The sequence below is a fragment of the Leptodactylus fuscus genome, chromosome 1, assembly GCF_031893055.1.
Source record: "Leptodactylus fuscus isolate aLepFus1 chromosome 1, aLepFus1.hap2, whole genome shotgun sequence".
Taxonomy (NCBI): domain Eukaryota; kingdom Metazoa; phylum Chordata; class Amphibia; order Anura; family Leptodactylidae; genus Leptodactylus; species Leptodactylus fuscus.
This window is the reverse complement of record NC_134265.1, coordinates 103,122,184-103,141,769: the sequence shown is the minus strand read 5'-3', so window position 1 is coordinate 103,141,769 and position 19,586 is coordinate 103,122,184.

Here is a 19,586-nt window from a genome sequence, read left to right as displayed (position 1 = left end):
GGGACTCCACGGGTCTCAGCTGAACTTGAAGCATCGCTTGAACATGGTACAATGTCTGAGGGTAGGTGGTTGATATAGTAGAATTATGGTCCGATCTGGAAGGCAAGAACTTTTGTGTGATGGAGACCCTGCGGCTGCTCATAGGTTGGTATAGTCAGAAGTCATGGCACACACCAAGGCTGATACGAAAGAGAGTAGAGGTAGCATGTGGGCAGACACTGCCATTAGCCCAGCTGCGGAAGCCTAGGGGACATGTTTTGCTGATAAGACCCAAACCTTTTAGCTCTCTTTTCAGGTTTTATGACACTGATGCACCGAAGATGGTCCAGGAGGAAAGGAGACTTGGAAAGAGGATGTACAAGTCCTGGTGTCCGGTGGTAAGAGAGTATGTACTGAGAACATTGTTCCCACTTATGGCATAAGCAGCTTCTTACTAAGTGTACTGTCTAGTAGTAGCCATGTGTGACCTGGTGAGCGGAGGATGGGCAGCTGCAGGATTTAGCATCACTATAGTCAGATATATATGTGAGCCCGCACGGCATGTGCTAGGCCAGAGAGCCAGGCCTGAAGCCCTTGTACCTGTTCCAGAGATTGCAGGTTGAGTATATACAGTGAGACGGTATGAGTACGTGCTTGGGTGTAGTTGTCTCCCTTCAGGATGGCTTGGGGCGTATCTGGTGAGGAAAAACCATCACAAACAGTCCGTGTACAAAGTCCACTAGTTCTGGGGCAGACGTGTCTACGCGTGTCATTATTGGTTCCAGATGTAATATGTTGTGCTGACTGACTATGTGACGAATCATCAAAGACATATGATTAATGTATATTCTCGAGTTTTTCCCTTTCCCCTCCAGATTCTAAGTCAGTGGAAGGAACTTATAAACTAAAACCCAAAGATTGGATGGTGATAAGGAGATATATGAGATTCAATGGTCACTCCCGGTTCCTGTTGATCGCCAGTACAGCTGTGAGAGTATAAGGAAAACCTTAAACCTTCGCCCACTTAATGATGTTCTTAAAAATAAATGGGACAATAAACTGTTAGAGGATATGGACCTTGAGAAGAGAAAATTTGAAGACTGTTGGATCTATCTGAACTTATATTCCTGTTATGTTTCTATAGTTATGATATCCATATTGTTTATAGGTCTGACAATAGTCAATGTATATGCTTTTTATAAGATCTGAAGGGTATTTCCTTACAGTCCAGTAGTGAGAGATAGGGACAGACATCCCACCCTGTATTCCCTTTGTCTGGAGCTGTTTCAAGGGGGGACTATTAAGGTCATGTGTGTATACATGCTGGTAACTATACCTGTTTTACTGCCAATGAAACATCTGGAGTCAAACTAGGCATATTTGGCTCTGACTTCTGCATGGAAAACTCTACCACACCCTCCTCCTCTCTCCAAACCCGACTAGCTATAGATATGATCACAGCAGAAAGAGGTGGAGTCTGCTCCATGATTAGTGAAGAATGTTGTACTCACATTCCAGATAACACTGTGTAGAAATTTCAGGGAAAGAAAAATATAATTTAGGGGGGAATGTGAAGGTAGACCATGTCCATTCTTATTTTTATACATGCTTTATACTGCTTAAGAAATTATATTTTTCTTTGTGCAACGTTTATACATTAAGATGGCGCCTGTATCCAGTACCACACCCAGATGCTGACGCACATGATAGTCATGTGGTTTACAAGAAAGACAGTATCATTTCCTGGGAACTCGAAAACTAAAAGATGTTGACATTTGAGAGCCAATGACTGATCGCCAGTGTATTCGGATACAAGACGTATATGCTTACAGCCTGCCGTTATCTTATCTTTCTTGCATTCCTGTATAAAAACTGTAACTTCCTCAATAAACCTCAGTACTGTGTGAGCGCCCAGTTGCATGGACTGAGATTGAAACTGCATCAATGTCAGTGTTTATCTTTGTCAGCGCGCACATGCATGACTGATTTGGAGCAGGTGACTGACCACTGGAAGTGACCCGTATTCTGGCGGAGGTCACTACCTCAACAGGGCCACATATGGGATATTTCTACAAACTGCAGAATCAGAGAAATAAATATTATGGTATGTTTTGCTGTTAACCCCTTCATTGTTACAGAAAAATGTGGTTTGAAATGGAAAATGTGCATAAAAAAGTGACATTTGGAAATTTCACCTTCATTTTGCATTAATTCCTGTGGAACACCTAAAGGGTTAATAAAGTTCCTATATACAATTTTGAATAGTTTGAAGACTACCGTTTCAAAAATGGGGTCATTTATGGGTGTTTTCTATTATATAGGCCCCTCAAAGTCACTTCACAACTAAATAGGTCCCTAGAATACAAAATCTTTAAATTTTCTTGAAAATCTGACAATTTGCTACTAAAGTTACAAGCCTTCTAACTTCCTAGAAAAGTAAAAGGACATTGAAGAAACAGCCGATATAAAGTAGACATATGGGAAATGTTAATTAGGAAGAATTTTGTGTGATAGGACTGTCTGTGTTTTCACGAGAATAACAGAAACTTTCAAAATTGATAATTTTATGAAATTTTCAGTATATTGTCCTTTTTTTAACAAACAAACGCAAAGTATAATGACCAAACTTTACCACCAACATAAAGTACAATGTGTCACGAAAAAACAATTTTGGAATCACCTGGATAGGTAAATGCATTATGAAGCTATCCTCACATAAAGTAAAAGACGTCATATTTGAAAAACAGGGTCTGAGCCTTAAGGCCTAAAGTACCCTGCGTCCTTAAGGGGTTAATATATTGTATTACATAAACCTAACAGTGCAGTGAATGACATATATGCTGTTTGATATCCCCATAACAAACGGTATAGTACAGCAAACATATCAATTATGGTATTATGGCCCTAATAGAAATGGTGCAATTGCTTTTTTTTTAACCCTTAATATAAATTGCTATATATTACTTATGTGAATAGCAAAATGCCACCTAAAAATAACTTGTGACCCTCTTGCATAACACACAATCTTAACTTACAATGGTGATGTAAAATATATAAAAGATGTCAATTTTATGGTTTTAAATATCAAAAAGTGAAAAAAAAAAAATACTGCAGAAAAGCCATGTTGAAAACTTTATAGCAAAATTGTTGTATAGTATACTGACTGGATGAAAGAAGTGTAGGCCTATGAAGCCCACTCAGACTCTATAACAGCCAGCATTAAAGCTGGTCATACACATTAGATTTTAGACTCTTTGATGTTGATTGGTCGGTCATAAACTTACGACAGTTCACTCAATGCAGCAAACCATCAAGTATTATTGTCAAAACCCAAATCTGTTGTGTTGGATTTTTTTCTGCCGTCTTTCTGCCATCATGTGTTGCATATAGGCTAGACTGACAGACTTGTTTTGAATAACTTTTTCCAATTTTCTTCTGGGAGACGAAATAGTGGAAAAACTGTGGTTCCGCAATTGTGTGGGGTTTTCCTGTTGCAACAGTGTTCACTGTATGGAATACATATTTTTATAGTTTGAGTATTTTTGGATACGGGGATACCCAATATGTTTATGTATGTTTTTATAGTTTTTTTTATGTGATCTAGGGTAAGGAGGTGTTATAAAATTTTGTAACTTTTCTATATTTTTTTTCATCTTTAATTTTCGACCTCCTAGGGTGCTAATCTAATGCAGTATATTGTAAAGTCCATTATATTACACACTGTCTAATAGTAACTGTTATAGTAACACATCACTGCCCCCCTCAATCTAAAAGGAAAACTGTGCTGTGGCATAAAACGCAATGCTTTTCACTTCAGTCTTTTCTGTAGTGCTTTTTTTTTGCTGTGGCTCGTGATGTGGGGCCTTAGCATATGGATTTTAGGGAAAGCTCTCACACTGCCACAAAATAAAGATACATTCTCATTTATATATTGAATTTATAGTCAAGCCCCTCCCTGATAAAAAAAAACAGAGAATTCTACAGAGAATTCCCCAGATATTATATTTGCAGCCTATTCCACAACAAAATAAGTGTTCATTTATATATAATCTACAATCCACTGCATATTCATAGACATCCTCCCCAAAAACATCTGTGATGGATAATCCTCTCCCACACATAGCATGGGCAACATCCCAGTGGACACTGTTCAAATGTGTGTTTCATTATATTGTCTGTATTACTTTGTAAAGTGCCATATGAATAAAGTTATGGTATCGTTATGTAAACCATAGTTCAGTCCTGCCAACTGTTGGCTGGGGGAATGGGAAGAGACTCCAGTAGTCTTCAGCTAGTTTCCGAGCAGGGCAGATGTGTCCCTTAGCTCTGCTGGAGTACTTAGAAAGACAGTCAGCCCAGGTATCATCTACTGCATTCCTAAGGGTTGGTTCACATCTGCGTTGGTATTCCATTAAGTGGAGTCTGCATGGGGACCCCCTGAATGGAACACCAAACGCAATTGCAAGCGCTGTGCAGTAAAAGCACACAGACCCCACAGACTATAATGGAGTCCGTGTGCTTGCCGCCAGATCTCCACAGGGAACATGCAGACAGGAAAGTAGTTCACAATCTAGTTTTCTGTCCGCATGATTCATTCGGGAAGCGTGCAGCAAGCACATGGACCCCATTATAGTCTATGGGGTCTGTGTGCTTGTACTGCAGAGTGCTTGCAATTGCATTTGGAATTCCGTTCAGGGGGTCTTCATGCAGACTTCCCTGGATGGAATACCAACACAGATGTGAACGAAGGGTAAGATATGGAGTAAACATTGCATGTCAGATTCGGTTGAACCCAAACTCAAAAAATTTCAAAATTCATAATGAACCTTGCTCATTAAAAATTTGGTTTGCTCATCCCTAAACTCATGGTAGCGTTCATCACTAGGTTGTCTCCAGACAATCATTATTCGAGATGCCTGAAATGGTCCGAAGGGGGATTCATCAGAAAAAAGTAATTTTACCCTATTCTTCTGGAGTCCAATCTCTGATATTCTGCAGAAAATACAGTCTGTCTTTATGATGCTTTTCTTGGAAATAAGTATTATTCTGGAAGAATGATTGATCTAATACGTGGCCACTGAAGTCAAACACTGGCTGTAGCAGTAACCTGTCAGCACCACTGAGGCCACCGTTGTGGTCATATATTTCTTGCAGTAGTCTTATCTCTGCCTTGGAGAAGAAAGTGAAAAGACTGGCTAGAACAGAGGCATGATAAGATGACTATGCCTTTTCTTTACTATTTTATAAGTTTATATAAGTTTTCTAAAATAAAAATAAAAATAAAATAAATAAATAAATAAATGGCCGGACATGTCCTTTAAGACTTAAAAGAAACATGTGATTGGTAGCTGTGAGAAAAGAAAGCTCTGACTCCTTATAGAATAGATGTATGAATATAATGACAGAACTGGATTAAGCTTTAAAGAGGGATTATAACTAAAAAGGAAAAATAGAGGCATACAATAAATCAGCATTGACCAGTATCTACAGTTTGATTAGGTTATTGCTGAAATATCAGCTTCTTATCTTGTTTCGGCTGTCATTTGAGAAAACCTAACAGTATGAGTTTTAATAATATTGGTTGTTAGCCGTTGAATTATATTTTTAGAATTTAATGTGCAAATATCAATTTATCAGCATGGTTTACTTGGATGCTTTTTTTTTTCCTTCAAAAGTGTTTAATTTACAAAGCAGAAAAATAACAATAGTATTTCAAGTAAAAACAAAACAAAACATCAACACACTGCTTCAATTTCATACAGTATTTGCTGGTTTCTACATTTTGTACAGAAATCCTTTTTAGGCTGGGGCCCCACGAGGAAATCTCTGTAAACTTTTCTTTTTTTTTTTTTAATGTAGGATGTGAGCCCCATATAGGGCTCACAGTCTACATGTTTCTTCTCTATCAGTATGTCTTTGGAGTGTGGGAGGAAATCAACACAAACACAGGGAGAACATACAATCTCCTTGCAGATATTGTTCTTGGCAGGACTTGAACCCAGGGCTCGAGTTCTACAAGGCTGCAATGCTAACCACTAAGCCACCACATTGCCACTTCACTGCAGATTTTCTGTGACAAATGCTATAGAAAAGACCGTGCCTGAAGTCTATAATGTGAACTCTGAGTTATTCTAACTGAGAAATGTCATCACGTGTGCTGCATAGCTGCGGTTACAATATTTCACGCTGTACTACACGCTATGACGGTTTTACTTAATGGCAGTAACTCCGCAAGGTTCACTGCCCTGAACCTCTCATCAGATAAAAACTCAATATTCTCATGTATGTGATAAGAAAAGCCTTTTTAAATTAGTTCATTCCAAGATGTTGTCTTGTGGGCAGAAAATTACAGAAACGTCTTTAAGTAGACCTAGTGGAAAATTTTGGGAAAATTCAACACATGCTGGAATCGACTTTTACTTTACTGCCAAGCCATGGGAATCCATAGAATACATATAACACTGTTCTGCTTCTTCTGAGGTTTTTTGTATTGTTTTTTTACTGGCTACACAATATCTTGTCCTTCTCTTGAAGGTTAATGCTCTACATGTATTACATATACAGCATATATGTGAGCTAAACTACCCCTTTACAATACAGTTTGGGACCATTCACGCGGGCACAGAGAGGGCGGATAATGGCGTGTAATCCACGTCATAATCCGCCCCCTCACAATGGTGGTCTATGGAGACCGCTAGCGTTCTTTTTTGCATGTTGCCACTAGCGGAAAAAAGAAACAAGATGCCCTTTCTTCAGGCGGCAGCAACCTCCGGAGTCGGCCCATTCATTTGAGCCAACTCCAGAGGAGGAAGCTGTGACCGCGACAGTCATGGCAGGCGGGTTTTGACCCGAGAGTAATGTGGCTCCCCGCGTCACTCTCGGTGCCAAAATCCGCCCCATCTCCCCTCCCCCCGTGTAAACTAGCCCTTTAGTGTATTAGCTAGTGAGGAGTGCATAGCCGCATATAGGCCTATGACTGCAGGTCAGAATTACTTATACAGATCATGGAATTCTGAGGTTTCTATAATTATTTAGAATCTATAGCAGGGGCAAATTTATGTGACTTTCTTTCCTGGGGCCGGAGGAAACTGAGACATTATGATTATTCTGCTGTATGCCCGCTGGCCATTACAGTACATCAGTGTTAGTAGCGATCTCAATACAAGAGTCTGCTCCTCCATTGTGGACATCACAGGTTTCCATGACAGCTTCCCACATACAGATTCCTCAATACAATGCTTACTATGATACTTTAGCATTTGTTGCTACCGAGAACTGATCATTTCAGCTTCTGTCACTGTTAGGAGGATTCTTATCCTAGCCTCATATTAAAACCTAGAATCTTTGCCTAAAAATAATATCTACATTTTGTGCTCAATTTTTCAAGATGTAATACTCAAGGTGAGATGCTTGTTAGGGAGCAGAATGTAAAATTGTACTTACTGGTTCTGTGATCCTGTAAGGGATGAGAAGCTACAAACTTCAGCAGGAGAAACAGAACAAAGTCTGTTGACATTTTCCCCTGGAATTATTCTTCATGTTTTTACCTTTTCACTCCTTCCTTTTTACTGATTACGGATTATATTGTCCTGTAATTGTCACATTTAGGCTGAAGTCACACTGGAGTTCATGAACCGTTCGGGGTCTTTGTCCCCTAATTCTGTTTAAAATATGCAGAAAGAAAAGTCCTGCAGGTCTGAACAGGTAACAACTTTTTAAACGGATAGGGTTCCCGTTTTCTGGTCCCAAAGCAGGCCCGAATAATGGAAAGCTATTGTTATAATAATGGAAATCTAGTGTTAGTTGGCCCTAAAAAGAAGATGAGCAATTGCACATCTAATCACTCCTTTTATCTGTTGTCTAACCATATCCTGAATTGTTATTTTTAGTAGATGTTTGTGTTTCAGACTGCTTGTTAGCTTCAAACATGAGGTTTAATGTATGATTGCAAAGTGCTGGATATCAGGGTTGGCATTGATGAGGGGGGGGTAAGCATTTGCACAGGGACCCTATCCCCAAGGAGGCCCCCGGGATCTGGAGCTTTTGGGGGCTTTTAGCCTGATGGCTTGAATCCCGGGAGCTCCATAGCTGTATCTGCTGTGCTGGCATGTGTACACCGGTACTGTTTAATTCTATGACAGAGCAGGGAGCTGAAAAGTCCCTGCTCCCACATAGAGGACCACCAGTCATGCACAGGACATTGTGGCTCAGGTGGCATGATGACATCACTGCATGGACCCACCTGTGCCAGTACTACAGGAAGAATCTTTGACTGCTACACTTATTGTGAGAGCACGGTAAGGTGAGTAAAAGATTTATTGTTTTCTAGTAAGGCAAAGTTTGTCTGCTAAGGGGGCAAACTATTATTTATAAGGGAGGGCTAACATTTATAGTGGGGGAACTATTAAATATAAGGAGGATAGTATTTATAATGTAGGAACTATAAAACATAAGGGGTACTAGTAAAAGAGAGGATTATATATGAGAGGGGCTATTATAAGGGGGAGAATGTTATATATAAGAGGGGCTGTTGAATATACAATTAGGCTATTATAAAGGGGGACCATTATATATAAGGGGACTATTATAGGTGAGGAACTAGTATATATAAGGAACACTGTTATAAGGAATTATATATAAGGAGGGCTATTATGAGGGGGACTGTTATATATAAGTATATGTATATTAGCACATCAACCTTGCAGCGCTGGAGTCCTGGGTTCAAATCCTGCCAAGAGCAATATCTGCAAGGAGTTTGTATGTTCTCCCCGTGTTTGCGTGGGTTTCCTCCGGGTACTCCGGTTTCCTCCCACACACCAAAGACATACTGATAGGGAATGTAGATTGTGAGCCCTATATGGGACAGTGACTGACAATATCTGTAAAGCGCTGTGGAATATGATGGCTCTATATAAGTAAGCATAATATTATAGAAGAGGAATTATTATTTATAAGGGGGCTGTTATAAGGGGGAGACTGTTATATATAAGGGGGCTATTATTACTGGGGCTATTGTTACTGGTATGGGGCAGAAAGGGGGCGTTATTAAAGGGTTATTATTAAAGGGGCTGTCACTGGAAATATGATGGCGTTGTTGGTATGTCAGCATTTGGGGCCCCGCTTTTAATTTTGCCCAGGGTCACAGTTTGTCTTAAGCCGGCTCTGCTGGGACAATGTAAATATAAAATGTTCCATAGTTCTTATAAAAGGTCAAGCCAGTTATGGAAGCCAGCTTGGTTTAAGATTATTCACAATGGTCCTGCAGCCAGTGTCCCCAGTCAGTATATTACATGAGCACTAGTAGTGAATACACATGCATTATTACAAGATGCTACTGTATTACTTGACATTCTATGAGGGAACAGAGACATTTTCTATTTATTTATAACCCAGTGGAACAGATCTGTTGCTTAACCATATATACAATCCCTTGTTGTTTTTAGAATATAAATATATTGATAGCAATTGTCTAGAGCTTAAAACTTACACAACCCTCTAGGCAAACCCTCTAGCTACAATCTAGCCATAGTTGCAAAGTTAATAAAGGTAGCAGTACATTTGGAGAAAGGAAATTGAAAAGACAACAAAAACATTTACAGAGCATAAAAAAATGAAAAATGGAATATAGATGACGTGTACTACAGGTAAAGGAATATTAGAATAACAGAATAAATAAATATGAAATCTGAAAATTGTTACAATAACCGGAACATTTCAGAATGTAAAAATGCTTTGCCCTGCAGGAGATCCAGTTCCAAATCCAAATTGTTTCCAATTGAGCACTAATTTATTCTTCCCCTGAGGTACACATATCAAAATCCAAAAGAGAAATACAAGATTGTAATATATTTTACTTTCTCACTAGGCCGACAGACAGCTTTGTTGCAATTCAGAATACAGCTCATTAATCATGCAATTGCTTTTTGATTTTCTTGCTGTTCTACCTATAAATGAAGCTGTAAGATTCTGCAAGGTAATTTGTACTAATGTTGTGAGATCATTGCTTTACTTTATTGCTATCAGAAGTGCCAGGTCGGAGTGAGTATAATATTACTTTTCCTTTTATTCAAGGTCCAAGAAGATTAGGTAAGCAAAGTGACTGTGGATCTGTAAATTCAAGCAATGTAGGTTGGTTTTAAGGTTAATTTAACAACGCCTCAGTATAATCCAGTATGCATATCTGACATATTAACTGTTTAACCTTGTTATCACTAATACTATACAGTACATATGTGACAATGACCACTGTTGCAGTGAATGTATTGCAAATTTCCATATTACATTGATGAAAGAAGAGAGGCTGCCAAAATGATTAAATGGAATCTATCACTTCCGAATTATGATATGTAATAATCACTTGCGTCAAAATTCCCAACTTCACATATATAGTTACAATACTCTAAGTACTGTGAGAAAATAACTAATCACCATTCTTTCAGTTCTCTGTGGCTTATGGTAAGAAAATGTGTGCTAAAATTTTATCAACTATGTCAGAAAAAGTCAGTGCTGCTTGAAAACTCTCCAGCGACACCTTTGTCTTCTTCTCTGCCTCTTCTCTTGCGCTCCCATCATGTCTTGGTCAGCCATTTTCCTGTGGCCTCTCCCATTCGGTCCCAGGAAAATGGCTGATGGACATGCGCAGTCAGCGCTTTTGGACCAAGACGCGATGGGACCGCAAGAGGAGAGGCGGAGAAGAAGACAGAGGACATAGCTGGAGAGTTTTCAAGCAGCGAGAAAACTCATTTACATAAGAAAGAAGGAAGAAATTCTTCAGGAACGGCGGCATGGATTCTAGTGATAGAATCATAGAGCCTTATATTTCATATTAGTACAGCTGCCATTTATGCAATAATTCTGTTATATGAGGGTACCAACCTGTTTGGATGAAGTTATTTTTGTAACTGTGTTCTGGGTTGTTTCTCTTGCACAGTATGTTTTTTTTTCTTATTTAATTATAAAATATGAATTTTACCATTCATTTCTACTCAGTGAGTTACATTTTGTGTATGTATATGTTGCATTTTAACAAGAAAACTGACAATGGAGAAAGCCGGAAAAACACTGGATAAAAAAATTATAGATTCCACTTGTGCCACACTGTAAAAATGGACATGAAAGACATAATTATTGGCTGAAAGCAGCTCCTTGTAAACAGACATCAAACCTTATAAACCCTACTCTCAGCTGATTATATTGGCACCTTGATAGAAACTAAAGGTACCCTTATTCCCTGAATCACAGATAAACCACTATTTCCCCCATTAGCTTCAAAAGTTGCTTCCTTGGTAGGATCATGTCCACCCTATTCAAGTTGCCCAAGTACTAAGTAAGATAAGATAATCCTTAAATAGTCCCACCATGAGGAAATTCAGTGTGTTACAGCAGCACAGATAATACAATAATAATATAGAATACAAAATATTAGTACAAAAAGCTCCCATAGAGGAATTACAGTTACAGCAGGTTTAGATAAAAAGATAAAGGTAAAGAAGGGATATCACAACTTGAGGATCTTTCAGTTCTCTGTATGGAGTGATCTATGCTTAGTAGAGGGGCTTTGTAGTACCTCTTATCCCAATAGTTATTTCTACCAGACAATTTTTTTTCCAAGTCCTTCCTTTAGATAAATAGAATTATATTACATACTGTAGTGATCTTTCCATATACATATATCTCCCCTCCTCTCCACCTGGCATCCCATCGCATTGATTTATTGAACATTTCTTGAACTTGCCTTTCCTGATGTTATGGAGTGCCATCAGTACTTCACAAATGTATCCTACAGTTTCTGATCTATGTTACTGGTATGCAATGAAAATGTTGATCATGCTGGGTATTGTAACACATATGGTAAAGTTACCACCCATACAGCAATTCTGGCTCTAGATTCTTATAACAGTATGAACAGAGGAAATTACCTAAATAAGTATGGGTGGCATGGTGGCTCAGTGGTTAACATTGTTGCCTTGCAGGACATGGATCTTAGGTTTGGACCAAGGACAACAACTGAATGGGGATTGTACATTTTCCTATGTTTGCCAAGGTTTCCTCTAGGTACTTCGGTTTCCTCCCACATGCCAAAGTATACTGATAGGTAAACTCACTAACCTTAAAACACCTGACCCTTGTGGGTTTTGATAATCACATCTGTATGGAAGCCACCAACTCCATTACTCCACAATGCTCTAGATCTTTCAGTACTTTGTGTAAGAAAAGCGCTTTACAAATGTTTGTCATGATCATTCCTAATGTCCCTTAACCCATCATTATCTTTGTGCTGCCCTCCTGACTTCTGCTTCAGGGTACCAGAAATGTTCTTCCTTGTCTTTGGACTTGTCAAGAATCCTCTACCATCGTAGAATGTCTCTCTTATACATAGCATGAAGATACTGTCTGCTTACAGCCCAAGGTCTATAACACGTTAGAATTCTACTTGGTAAAACTAGATACAATTTGAGAATACAAACATAATATATGACCTTACCAAACTAACTGCATTGCTTCATCTGCTTATTTCCCAGTCATAGATAACATTTTCATATTCTAGCCTTTGCTTTTGTATCCTCTTCTCTACTCATACTGTAATACCAAACACCCCACTGACTCATTTCAAGAGGGGTCAATACTTTATTCTTCTTTCATCATTACTGCTGTTAAGACTTCCTTACTCCTCCACCACCCACACTTGCTTCTCCTTCTCCTATGTTATAGGTTCCTTTTATTTGTTTTTGCCTCTTGGAATTTCTTATGGTAAATTGTTTATTGCGTTACTTGTTATGTTATGTTTCTGAAAAAAAAAAAATCAATAGACATTGAAATGAAAACAAAAATGACATGAAATATGAGCTGAGGATTAGTGACCTGTAGAAGCTCATGCATAGCTGCTCAGAAAATTCTAAAATAAGCTGAATGGGGTGAATTTGTGTATTTCTCCAACCTCCTCCAATGCTAATATGCTACTTAAATTGCAGATCTGTTTTCTACATTAGTATTCTCAGAGAATAGGTCATTTTACTGTTACTAACTTTAGGAATTAAAGAGGACCTTTCATGTCCTCAGGCACACGTGGTTTTATATACCGCTAGAAAGCCAACAGCATGCTTAACCGGTTAAGGACCAGGCCCAAAAGTATGTTAAAGACCAGGCCTTTTTTTTCAAAACTGACATGTGTCACTTTAAATGGCAATAACTTTGAGACGCTTTAACTTACACAAGTGATTTTGAGATTGTTTTTTTCGTAACACATTATACTTCATGTTAGTGGTAAACACTAATCAATATTTTTGTATTTATGTATAAAAAAAACTAGGAAATTTGATGGAAATTTGAAAAAAATTGCAATTTTCAAAATGTAAAATTTTCTACTTTTCAGGCAGATAGTTATACCATCCAAATACATAAATAAATATTATCTACCATATCTCTGCTTTATATTGGCATCATCTTTTGATTGTCTTTTAATTTATTTTGGACGTCACAAGGCTTACAAGTGTAACAGCGATTTTCCAGATTTACAAGAAAATTCTCCAAACCAATTTTTTAGGGACCACTTCAGTTCTGAAAGTAATTATAAAGGCCTATATAATAGAAACCCCCATAAATCACCCCATTTTCAAAACTGCACCCCTCAAATTATTCAAAACAGCATTTGGGATGTTTGTTAACCCTTTAAGCAAATAAAAATAATATGGCAGTGAAATTTAGACATTTCATTTTTTTCACTAATACATTCATTTAGACCTAAAATTAACACATTCAAAAAGGGTTAAAGGAGAAAATGCATCTGACAGTTTATTGTGCAATTTCTCCCGTGCACAGAAATACCCCACATGTGGGTGTAAACTGATTTTTGGGCACACGGCAGTGCATGGAAGGGAAGGAGCGACACTGGGTGTGTGAACAGCAGATTTTGCTGGAATAATTTTCAGGCACCATGCCTCATTTGCAGAGACCCTAGAGTACCAAAACAATGGAAACCCCCCAAAAGTAACCCCATTTTATAATCCACACCCCTCACAGAATTCATCAAGGGGTATAGTCAGCATTTTGACCCTACAGTTGTTTCACAGATTTTACTAACATTGGGATGTGTAAATGAAAATTAACTAAAATGTCACTTTATCTCCAAAGTTTTCATTTTCACAAGGGGTTAAAGGAGTAAAAGCCCCCCACAGTTTGTTAAACAATTTCTCCTGAACACGGCAATACCCCATATGTGGCCATAGTATGCTGTATGGGTACATGGCGGGGCTCAGAATGGAAGGAGCGCTATTTGGCTTTTGGATGGCAGATTTTGCTGGAATAATTTTTAGGTGCCATGTCGCATTAGCAGAGCCCCTAGAGTACCAATACAGTGGAAACCCCCTAAAAGTGACACCATTTGGGAAACTACACCCCCCACAGAACATATCAAAGGGTGGAGTGAGCATTTTGACCCTACAGCTGTTTCACAGATTTTATTAACATTGGGCCATGAAAATGAAAAATTACTTTTCTTCCAATAAACTGTCAATTTAGCCCCAAATGTTTAATTTTCACAAGAGGATAAAGGAGAAAAAGCTCCCTAAAGTTCGTTACACAATTTCTCCTGAACACAGCAATACCCCATATGTGGCCATAATCTGCTGTATGGGAACATGGTGGGGCTCAGAATGGAAAGAGCGCTATTTGGCTTTTGAAGGGCAGATTTTGCTGGAATATTTTTCAGGTCCCATGTCGCATTAGCAGAGCCCCTAAAGTATCAATACAGTGGAAACCCTCTAAAAGTGACCCCATTTTGGAAACTACACCCCTCATAGAATTTATCTAGGGGTAGAGTGAGTATTTTGGCCTCACAGGTGTTTCACAGATTTTTTTAACATTGGGACATGAAAATGAAAAATTACTTTTTTTCCCAATAAATCGTCCATTTAGCGCCATAGTTTTAATTTTGCAAATAGTTTAAGAATTAAAAGCCCCCCCCCCACACACACACAGTTTGTTACACAATTTCTTCTGAACACGGCAATACCCCATATGTGGCCATAATCTGCTGTATGGGTACATAGTGGGGCTCAGAATGGAAAGAGCGCTATTTGGATTTTGGAGGGCAGATGTTGCTGGAATAGTTTTCAGGTGCCATGTCGCATTTGCTGAGCCCCTAAAGTACCAATACAATGGAAACCCCTCAAAAGTGACCCCATTTTAGAAACTACACCTGTCAAGGAATGTATCAAGGGGTATTATCATTTTGAGCCTAAAATGCTTCCCAAAAATTAATGTACAAAATGAAAATTGAAATTTTTTAAAATATGCCATTTCGGTGCCCAATACGTTGCACCCACTTTGTGTTGTCAGAGACCTGCACTCCTAAAACTATTAAGGGGCCATCCCGGGGGTCAAAAAATTATATATGTGGGTGTAAACTGCTGCTTGGGCACACAGCAGGGCTCAGAAGGGAAGGACCACTGTGCGTTTTAGCTTTTGGGGTACAGATTTAGAGGGACCCTCTGGGCACCATGTTGTTTTTGCAGAGCCCTGGAGGTGCCAGTAAACTGGAATTCACCAAGAAGTGACCCCATTTTGTAGGGGCAATTTTAGGGTCTCTGCAAATGTGACATGGTGTCCAAAAACGAAGAATCTAAATCTGCACTCCAAAAGCACATATTGCTCCTTCACATCTGCGCCCTGCTGGGTACCCAAATAGCGGTGTATGCCGACATGTATGACACTGGTGTACCCCGGATAACGGACTTAATGCCATATGTGGGTAGAAATGGCTGTTTGGGCACAGCCGGGGACAGAAGGGAAGGAGCGCTATTTTGGTTTTTGGACGTCATGCCACTTTAATAATAATAATACATTTTATAATACATTTTATTTATATAGCGCCAACATATTCCGCAGCGCTGTACAATTTATAGGGTTCAGATACAGACATACATAACAATGAACGTCATTTCACACAATGGGACTGAGGGCCCTGCTCAAAAGAGCTTACAATCTATGAGGTAGAGGGGGTGACACAAGAGGTAGCAGGGGCGGCATTGCTTATACAGTGTTCAGACAATTTTGTGCATTAGGAATTGTGATAGGCTTGTCTGAAAAGATGCGTCTTTAGTTTGCGTTTGAAACTGTAGAAGTTGGGAGTTAATCTTATTGTCCGGGGTAGAGCATTCCAGAGAAGTGGTGCAGCTCGGGAGAAGTCTTGTATACGAGCATGGGAGGTTCTGATAATAGAGGATGTAAGTGTTAGGTCATTGAGTGAGCGGAGAGCACGGGTTGGGCGGTAGACAGAGATGAGGGAGGAAATGTAGGGAGGTGCGGCATTATGGAGAGCCTTGTGGATGAGAGTAATAACTTTATATTTTATTCTATAATGAATAGGCAGCCAATGTAGTGACTGGCACAGACCGGAGGCATCGCTGTAGCGTCTAGCCTGGTAGATGAGCCTGGCCGCTGCATTCAGAATAGATTGTAGAGGAGAGAGTTTAGTGAGGGGAAGACCGATTAGTAAGGAATTACAGTAGTCAAGGCGAGAATGAATCAGAGAGACAATAAGTGTCTTTAGTGTATCTCTGGTAAGGAAAGGGCGTATTCTAGAGATGTTTTTGAGGTGGAGGTGACATGAACGTGCGAGTGATTCAATATGAGAAGTGAAGGAAAGGTCTGCATCAAATATGACCCCAAGGCAGCGGGCATGCTGCCTAGGAGTTATAGTAAGGCCTGAAACTGCAATGGATATATCAGGGACAGATCTGTTAGATGGTGGAAACAGTAGTAGTTCAGTCTTAGAGAGATTTAGTTTCAGATAGAGCGAGGACATGATATTAGAGACAGCAGAGAGACAGTCACTAGTGTTCTGTATGAGTGCAGGGGTGATGTCATGGGAAGATGTGTATAATTGGGTGTCATCAGCATAAAGATGGTACTTGAAGCCAAATCTGGCGATGGTTTGTCCAATGGGGGCTGTGCAGAGAGAAAAGAGCAGGGGGCCGAGGACCGAGCCCTGAGGAACCCCAACAGCAAGGGAAAGAAGGGAGGAAACAGAGCCCGCAAATGATACACTGAAAGTGCGGTCTGAGAGATAAGAGGAGAACCAGGAGAGCGCAGTGTCATTGAGGCCGACTGAGCGGAGCATAGTGAGGAGAAGTTGATGGTCAACAGTGTCAAAAGCTGCAGAGAGGTCCAGAAGAATAAGAAGAGAGAAGTCACCATTGGATTTAGCCTTTAGTAGATCATTAGAGACTTTTGTGAGAGCTGTTTCAGTAGAGTGCAGAGCGCGGAAACCAGATTGTAAAGGGTCAAGCAGAGAGTTAGCAGAGAGATAACGGATTAACCGAGAATAAACCAGGCGTTCCAAAAGTTTAGAGATGAAGGGGAGGTTAGAGACGGGTCGATAGTTAGCAGCTCAGGATGGGTCCAGGGAGGGTTTTTTCAGTAGTGGGATTATAACAGCATGCTTGAAGGAGGATGGGAAGATTCCAGAAGAGAGAGAGAGGTTAAATATTTTAGTAAGGTAAGTAGTGACAGCAGGGGACAGAGATTGGAGAAGGTGTGATGGGAAGGGGTCACTACTGCAGGTTGTGGGGCGAGATGAAGAAAGTAGCTGGGAGACTTCCTCTTCTGTAACAGGTTCAAAAGATGAGAATGGACAGTCTGAAGTGCGGCTGGTGAGGGGATCAGTACTATCGTAGGTGTGGGAGTCAATGCCACCTGGGGCTTGGGCAGTAATTTCCTGACGGATCTTATCAATTTTATCATGGAAATACATGGCCAGGTCATCAGCACTAAGGTCTGTGAATGGCGTCTGCACCTTGGGTGTGAGTAAGGAGTGAAAGGTTTCAAAAAGCCTTTTAGGGTTGCTGGAGAGAGAAGAGATGAGGGCGGTGAAATAGTCTTGTTTGGCGAGGTAAAGGGCAGAGCTATATGTTTTAAGCATAAACTTGAAGTGGAGGAAATCTGCAGGTGAGCTTGATTTTCTCCAGAGACGTTCGGCACACCTAGAGCAGCGCTGAAGAAATCGTGTCTGTGGCGTGTGCCAGGGCTGCTGCCTCCTATGTGGGACTTTACGAGTGGAGGGGGGAGCAACCTCATCCAATGCATTTTTGAGGGTTTCATTATAGTGACTGGTGGCCAAATTGGGACAGGAGATTGAAGAGATGGGGGACAGGGAGGACTGTAGAGTATCTGAGAGGTGCTGGGTGTCAATAGCACGCAAGTTCCTATATGTGTGATGGGTAGGGGCGTCTTGTGAAGGGGAGAGAGCACTGATGGTGAGAGATAGAAGGTTGTGGTCAGAAAGCGGCAGAGAAGAGTTAGAAAATTTAGAGACTGTGAGGAGTCGATGGAAGACTAGATCAATCGTGTTACCGTCTATATGTGTGGTGGAAGAATAACATTGTGAGAGACCAAGAGAAGTGGTTAATGAGAGAAACTGTGAGGCAGCCTGGGAGTGAGGGGGGGCAATAGGGATGTTAAAGTCACCCATGATGAGGGTAGGAATGTCACTGGATAAAAAGTGGGGAAGCCAAGAAGCAAAGTGGTCCAAAAATTGGTAGGGTGAGCCAGGTGGGCGGTAGATCACAGCTACACGTAAGGAGAGTGGCCAGAAAAGTCTGATAGCATGGACTTCAAATGAGGAGAATGTGAGTGAGGGGACCAGGGGAATGGACTGAAAAATGCACTGTGGTGACAGAAGTAAGCCTACCCCACCACCCTACCTATTATCAGGCCTAGAGGTGTGTGCGAATTGTAGGCCACCATGACACAGAGCAGCAGGGGAGGCCGTGTCTGCCTGCTGGATCCAAGTTTCAGTAAAGGCGAGCAGGCCGAGGGATTTACTAAGGAATAAGTCGTTAATGTATTCTAGTTTGTTACACACTGAGCGGGCGTTCCAGAGAGAGCAGTTAAAAGAGACAGGGGAGAGATGAGGGGAAGGAACACAGTAAATATTGATGAGGTTTGTAGGCCTTCTATGTGTGCAGGAAGAAGAGTTAGTGAAGGAAGGAGGGCCAGGGTTAGGAGAGATGTCCCCAGCAGCTAGGAGGAGCAGAATGGACAGAGACAGAAGGTGGTTCAGGGATTTATGTGGGCGCTTCTGTTTGGTGTCACTGCTAAAAGAAATAAAGGGATGATTACAGAGTGTGAAAAGTGTGTGAGAGCTGTACATGGGAGAAGGAAGAAGAGAGGGGCTGATATGGATGGCGTGTGGTGGAGGTGGAGGAGAGATCTGCAGGAAGCCAATGGCTAAGATAGTAAGAGACAGTGCAGCTACAGGATACCATGAGGTAAAACTTGTTGGTTTAGGTTTTGCAAAGCCCCTGAATTGTCATTAAAGTGGAATCCGCAGACATGTCACCCTATTTTGGACATTACCCCACTGATGGGATTTCTCAAGTGGTGTAGCGAGAATTTTTTTTTTTTTTTTAAATGTAGATTGTGAGCCCCACATAGAGCTCACAATGTACATTTTTTCCCTATCAGTATGTCTTTTTGGAATATGGGATGGAAATCCATGCAGACACGGGGAGAACATACAAACTCCTTGCAGATGTCTTTTTGCCCTTGGTGGGATTTGAACACCTGGACTCCAGTGCTGCAAGGCTGCAGTGCTAACCACTGAGCCA